We start from the raw sequence: 6,907 nt of genomic DNA on the forward strand, positions 1-6,907 counted from the left end.
ACCTTGGGCCTGTAATGCAAATAAAATGCCAAAGGAAGGCCCCAAATCAGCCCAGATGTATCATCAAAGGCCATTTTCAGCAGATAAAACTCCTGTGGGTGAGAACCAGTTTGCTGGTAGACCATTAAAAAATTCAAAAAAGATCATTTGTTACCTCTGTGGGTTAGAGGGCCACACAAAGCCAATGTGCCCAAAAACCTCAGCTAAGATGGTTCAAATGTGTTTCATGCCACGTTCACATGCTGAACATGGGCTCCAGTGTGACCAGACTGTTAAAATGATAAAAATTGAAGCTAATGGAACAACTTTAAGAGCTTTACTGGATTCGGGCAGTTCACGTACACTGATACACAGAGATTTTGTGCCCCCCAATATTGTCCGTGTCAGTGATACCATCCCCATTTGTTGTGTGCACGGAGATGAGAAGATGTACTCAACAGCTGACATGTACATTAAGGTGAATGGACAGACTTACCTTCTAAATGTTGGGGTGGTTGATAACCTGCCTTATTCAGCTATAATGGGACGAGATTTTCCAGTGCTTTTTGATTTGTTGGAGTTAGACCAGAATCATCAATGCAATGTGGCTGTTACTAGAGCTCAAGCTCAAAAATCTAGTGAAACCTCAGAAGTTTTCAGTGCCTTGCCATTTTTTAATGAGGAATGGGAAGTTGCACCTGGGAAGCCTCGGAAAAGTCGCAGACAGAGGAGAGAGGAGAAGTTCCAGCATACTATAGTACACCCAGAAATGCATACTGACCCAGACTTGCCTTTGGGACTTCAAATTCCTGGCAATATAATAGAGTTGCAAAAAACTGATCCTAGTTTAGCTTCCTGTTTTCAGCGAGCGATAGACAAGGACCAAGTAGAGGAGGCAGGCATTAACAAAAGTGACTATGTCTTGCAAAATGGCATACTTTACCATCAGATGGGCTCACTTCTGAAGCTAGTGGTCCCCCAAGAAGTTAGAGAAACCGTGCTTAATTTGGGACACTCTATTCCCTGGTCTGGCCACCTTGGTAAGCACAAAACCACAGCTCGTATTAAACAACATTTTTTCTGGCCTGGCCTCCATAGAGATGTAGCCTACTTCTGTAAGAGCTGTCCTCAGTGCCAGATGACATCCTCCAAAGTCCCTTCCAAAGCTCCCCTCCAACCACTGCCTATTATTGGTACCCCATTTGAGCGCCTCGGAATGGATATTGTTGGACCCGTTGAGAAGAGTAAGTCAGGGAATCGCTATATGCTTGTAATCACTGATTATGCAACTAAATATCCAGAGGTCTTCCCACTGAAATCCATCAAGGCAAAATCAGTAGCTTTCTGCCTTGTACAGCTCTTCGCAAGAGTAGGGTTCCCACAGGAAATACTGACTGATCAGGGGAGTAACTTTATGTCCAACTTACTAAAACAGGTGTACAAGCTGCTGGGCATTAGAAGCCTGAGAACCACCCCATACCATCCTCAGACTGATGGGCTAACAGAACGGTTCAATCAGACTCTGAAGCAGATGCTCCGGAAGGTGGTAGATAAGAATGGTGCTGATTGGGATCAGTGGCTTCCTTATCTTCTCTTTGCCTACAGGGAAGTGCCACAAGCCTCCACTGGTTTCTCTCCTTTTGAACTTTTGTATGGGTATGAGGTACAAGGACCTCTAGCCCTGTTAAGAAACATCTGGGAGGGAGGCAAGGAAAAGATGGACTCTGTTAACATTGTTTCCTATGTTGTGCAGATGAGGGAGCGACTGCGGAAAATGAGTGAGCTTGCTCAGTCAAATATGACCAAAATCCAGCAGAAGCAGAAGTTTTGGTATGACCGAGCAGCTCGTCAGAGGTCTTTTAGTCCTGGACAAAAGGTGTTGGTGCTCCTCCCCACTGACAACAACAAGCTATTGGCTAAGTGGCAAGGGCCCTTTGAGGTTCAGAAGAAATTGGGGTCCACTACTTACCAAGTGTTCATCCCTGGAAAGCCACGCTCCAGCAGGGTTCTGCACATAAATCTTTTGAAGGAATGGGCGCAGCGCCCTGAAAAGACAGCAGAGGTGATGCTCATAAGGGGTGTGCCAGAGGAAGAAGAGGTCGGTGAGCAATACTTGCCTTCTGCTGATGTGGTAGATTTTGACCTTAGTCATCTGCCAGATGATAAACAGCTTCAGGTGAGGGCTGCATGCAACTCTGAGGTGCTTCAAGTGAATCCTGGCTGAACAGATATTGTTGAGCATGACATTGTCATTAAAGAGGGCGTCTCAGTAAAGCGTTTGAGCTACAGGATCCCTGAACGTCTGCTGATATCCCTGAAGAAGGAAACTGACCTCATGTTGTCCTTGGGGATAATCGAGCCATCAAAGAGTGAGTGGTGTAATCCGGTGGTCCTGGTGCCAAAGAAGGATGAAAGCATGAGGTTCTGTATAGACTTCAGGTACCTAAACTCAATATCACTGTTTGATTCATACCCCACGCCACGCATTGATGATTTGCTGGAACGGCTGGGGAAGGCAAAGTACTTGACCACACTTGACCTGTGCAAGGGATATTGGCAGGTGCCACTCACGGAGCAATCAAAGAAGTTGACTGCCTTTCGAACACCTTGGGGTCTCTTCCAGTTTACAGTGATGCCATTCGGGCTGCACGGGGCTCCAGCAACCTTTCAGAGATTAATGGACCAAGTACTATGTGGTTTCTCAGATTTTGCATCTGCATATCTTGATGATATTGTCATCTACAGCACCACATGGGAGGAACACTTGGAACATCTGCATGCTGTCTTCGATCGTCTTGGCACTGCTGGGTTGACGGTGAACCCCTCTAAGTGTGTTTTTGCCTCTGCTGAGACTGCGTACCTGGGCCATGTGATCGGGAATGGGGTGATCAAGCCTCAGGTCAGTAAGATCCAAGCCATTGAGTCTTGTCCTCTCCCACAGACAAGGAAGCAACTAAGATCCTTTTTGGGCATGGCAGGCTTTTATCGTCGGTTCATACCACAATTCTCCACCAGGGCAGCTCTACTAACAGACTTGACAGGCATCAAGTGTCCTAATCAGATTAACTGGACAGAGGAGGCTATAGCAGCTTTCAAGGACATCAGTCAATCACTGAGTAGTGAACCAGTTTTGTACAGTCCAGACTTTAATGAGCCCTTTTTCCTTCAAACCGATGCATCTCATAGGGGTCTGGGAGCAGTGCTACTTCAAGGTTTGGAAGGAGAACGTCATCCTGTTGCTTATATCAGCCGAAAGCTGTTCCCAAGAGAGGTTCGATATTCAACAGTGGAAAAGGAGGCCCTTGCCATCAAGTGGGCCCTTGATTCCTTCAGGTACTACCTTCTTGGAAGAGAATTCACCCTGGAGACGGATCACAGTGCACTCCAGTGGATGGAAAAGATGAAAGATAAGAACGGAAGGATCACAAGATGGTACCTTGCTCTGCAACCTGTCCGGTTTGTCATCAAGCACATTCCTGGGAAGAACAACGTTACTGCCGACTTCCTCTCTCGCTGTACCAGCGAGAGTCCTGAAGAGGGGGTGTGTGTGATGGCATCAGCCACACAGGGGTAAATTAGTCCATTTTTCACTTTATTAGTTTGCTTTGCAGTTTTCTTCATTAATATAATTCATTAATCATTTGGTTAAACCTAACACTGATATTGTGAGGCGCGCACATAATGACATTGTGTGGTTTTTCTAAAATGTTTTGTTATATTAATTATGTTTCTCTGTCTTTGAGTTACCTGGGTTTGGGCGGTGGCTGTTTCCTGTCTGGGCAAAAGGCGTGGCTGAGGACTCTGTGAACAAAATGCCTGCTCAGCAGGACCAACCATGGGCTTACCAGGAGCAGGGGTGTTTTAGGTTTAGTTAGGTTATTCTGTGCTTAGTTAATATTAGTGTGTTTTTGTTTCCCCCCTATTGTGTTCAAATGGTTTGGCCAAATCATTATAAAAGCTATCCTCATGTGTCTTTGTAATTAGGTCAGTTTGTGAGTTAAGTTGTGTCTCATTTAGTTTTGTTTAAGTTTCTGGAAATTACTTTTTGTAGAGTTATATTTAGTTGACCTCTTTTATGGGCCTGCTAAGTATGTTTTTGAATTTTGTTAATTTTGAACTTTTTGAGGGTTAAAATAAAGGAAACCCTTTTTGAAGATATTTTTTGCCTGTGTCCTCTTTGCTTTGGCTGCTTGGTCCCTCACAATGAGGTACAGTCAGTGTTCTCTCTGAACATTAACTTATACATTAGTTGAATAAAATGATCTGCTTGAATAAAATATGTTGAACAAAATATATATGCATATATGTATATACATGCCGTTGGTCCCTGGAAATAAAACATCTTCTCACATCTCCTCACTTTCTAAAACATCTTTTAGAAAGCGAGATATAGTCATAATCACTATATAGAGTATAATACATGGACTTCACTACGGAAGGGGAAATTGTACCAAATGGAAAGGATGTGCAGCATGATATAGTGCTAACAAGTGAAGAAAGTGTGTTTAGAAGACGGAAGGAGTACTTTGAGGAGCTGATGAATGCAGAAATGATAGAAAGAAGAGGGCAGTTAGTGAATCAGGTCTGACTACAGATGATTAGCAAGAACGATGCCTTCTTGCCTGCAGGAGTGATCGACATGTGAGGTCAGGCAGGAGTCTCTGTGGACTCAGATGTTTGTAGATGGCATTGTGATCTGTACTGCAAGTAGAGAGCAGGTGGAATAAAGTTTCTCTTCTCTTGAGAGCGGAGGTCTGCTCCCAAGAGAAGAGAAATAAAAGTCAGTAGAAGCAAGATAAAAAACAAGATAGAAGACCAGAAAAAGACGAAGATTCAAGAGGCAGAGGCTGTTCAAGTTCTCATTCAAACCATCCCCACTAGCTACAAACTTTACAAATATCATTCTAAAATGTCCAAAGTGAGTAAAGTAAGTAAACATGTATGATTTTAAAAAGCTCATTTAATAATAATAATAATGGATTGCATTTATATAGCGCTTTTCGGGGCCTCAAAGCGCTTTACAATTCCACTATTCATTCACTCTCACATTCATACACTGGTGGAGGCAAGCTACAGTTGTAGCCAAAGCTGCCCTGGGGCAGACTGACAGCATGGATACAGAAACTGATGAGTTACTAGCTGTAAGCTCACAAGTTCATCACGCTTTTTAGGGGATATCACCTACTGATACCACTACTTTGACTTCATTGAACACCTAATTTGATATTAGTCAAACAAAATAATTAATTCTGAATAAAGTTCAGTCAGGCTACATCCAACAGACAACAACTTGCTCCAGAAGCCTAAATAAAAACAAATGTAAAAAAAAAAAAAATCTACATATTTGCACAAGTCTTAGCTGAGCAAGTTTCATGCACCTAAAAATGGATGCATGGACCTTTTTACTCTCATTAAAGATGTTGGCTACTCACAGGCTCCTATCTCCCTTTAAACTGACAGCCTTCAACCTTCACTTTCCTTTTTGCTGCTTTAGTTAGTCTGGCATTTGCACGGGGTGTGTGTTGCTCAGTAGAACACAGCTACAAAAATTTATTGAGAACCCAAAATGGGATACAAACCAGATTAAAACTTGGGAAGGGCTAGATTTGACCCGCTAGTCTGCAGTTTAACACATGCATGGACTGTAGTGTGGAGACAGAACAATGCTGGCATCTGAGAGCTGCTTAATCACAAATGAAACTAGTAAATCATCAATAACACTGATGTTATGTATCAGTGTGTAACATGTTAAAGATAACCTTTACGGTGAAAAATGTAAACTTTATGTTGTAACTGAAGCATTTATTTTGAATTTTATCAGCATGGACCTGTGCAAACGTTGACAAAAACAGAGATAACAATCAATTGCTTTTATCCTACACACTGAAGAGCATCACCTTGTTACACCTGCCTTTGGCTGAGTGTACCATTCACATAATTGAAACCTTTGAGCTCTCTGCTTATGTTGAGGTGGTTTTGTGATCCCCATAAGATCCATTTAGGTCCAGGCCACTGTGGCCACATATGAATGCCACAAGGGTTTAAATCAAAACCCTTCTTTGTCCAACTGGGCTGCATAAGCGGGCGGCTGGTTTGATGACTGTAGTGGGTAGAAAGCCTCAGAAAGTTTAGATAAGAGAGAAAGTGTGCGACACAAAAAGAGCAGACAGCCCGTAGAATGAACGCCACCAGAGAGGAAAGAGGCCTGAGCCCATCTGAGGGAGGAGGCCTCAAAAAAGGAGGTTTGACTGTCTATTTGTCTCACTGCTACTGGAAGGACCACGCCCAGACCTCTACCACACACACTCACATACACACACACAAACAGGAAGCACTTCTGTCGGGCAGCCAACAGGGTTTCCTTCGGTTGAGGGAAGACTAGCACTGCTCACACTGCTTGTGTTTTCCCCCTTCCTCTCCTTTTCCCCTCATCCTGTTTTTCTGTTGTTTTATCTATTCTTAGCCATCACCCCATTACCCTGCCGCGTTTCCTTCGCTTCTCATCTTTCTCAGTGTTTACTCCTCCTTTAAACTTCTCCATATCCCTCTGCCATTTTTTCTTCCCCTCTTCCGCTCTCTTTAACCTTCCATTCCTCACTTCCTCTTCACCACAGAAAACATCCCTCCTCCTGTTATTGTTATTATCTAGAAGGGGTGACTGGATCCGAGTTATGCATGCATGCTGCGTGCCCCACCCTTGGCCTCCTCCTAACACACACACCCACACCCACTCAACTCACCGCAGCTACTAACCCCAAAACACCCACACGCTTTGTTGTTTCTTCTGCTGCCACTGGCCTGAGACGAAAGACAGGGAGCGGATGGTGCAGTCACACCCTGCTTGGAATGACTGCAACGAACGCTGGCCATTGATTGGTACCTCTACCCTGCCCCTTTGACCCATCAGAACTCAAACAACTAGATCACA

General features: G+C 43.9%; 1 long non-coding RNA gene across 1 annotated transcript; it reads left to right on the plus strand.

Annotated features, from left to right (window-relative positions):
• The first annotated feature begins 1,755 nt into the window (after positions 1–1,755).
• LOC146525814 (uncharacterized) lies at positions 1,756–3,877 on the plus strand. The gene is made up of 2 exons (XR_014873891.1): positions 1,756–2,878; positions 3,166–3,877. It is a non-coding gene; the product is annotated as an uncharacterized LOC146525814 (long non-coding RNA).
• Positions 3,878–6,907: the final 3,030 nt, after the last annotated feature.

Source organism: Neolamprologus multifasciatus, chromosome 1, assembly GCF_963576455.1.
Source record: "Neolamprologus multifasciatus chromosome 1, fNeoMul1.2, whole genome shotgun sequence".
Lineage (NCBI taxonomy): Eukaryota > Metazoa > Chordata > Actinopteri > Cichliformes > Cichlidae > Neolamprologus > Neolamprologus multifasciatus.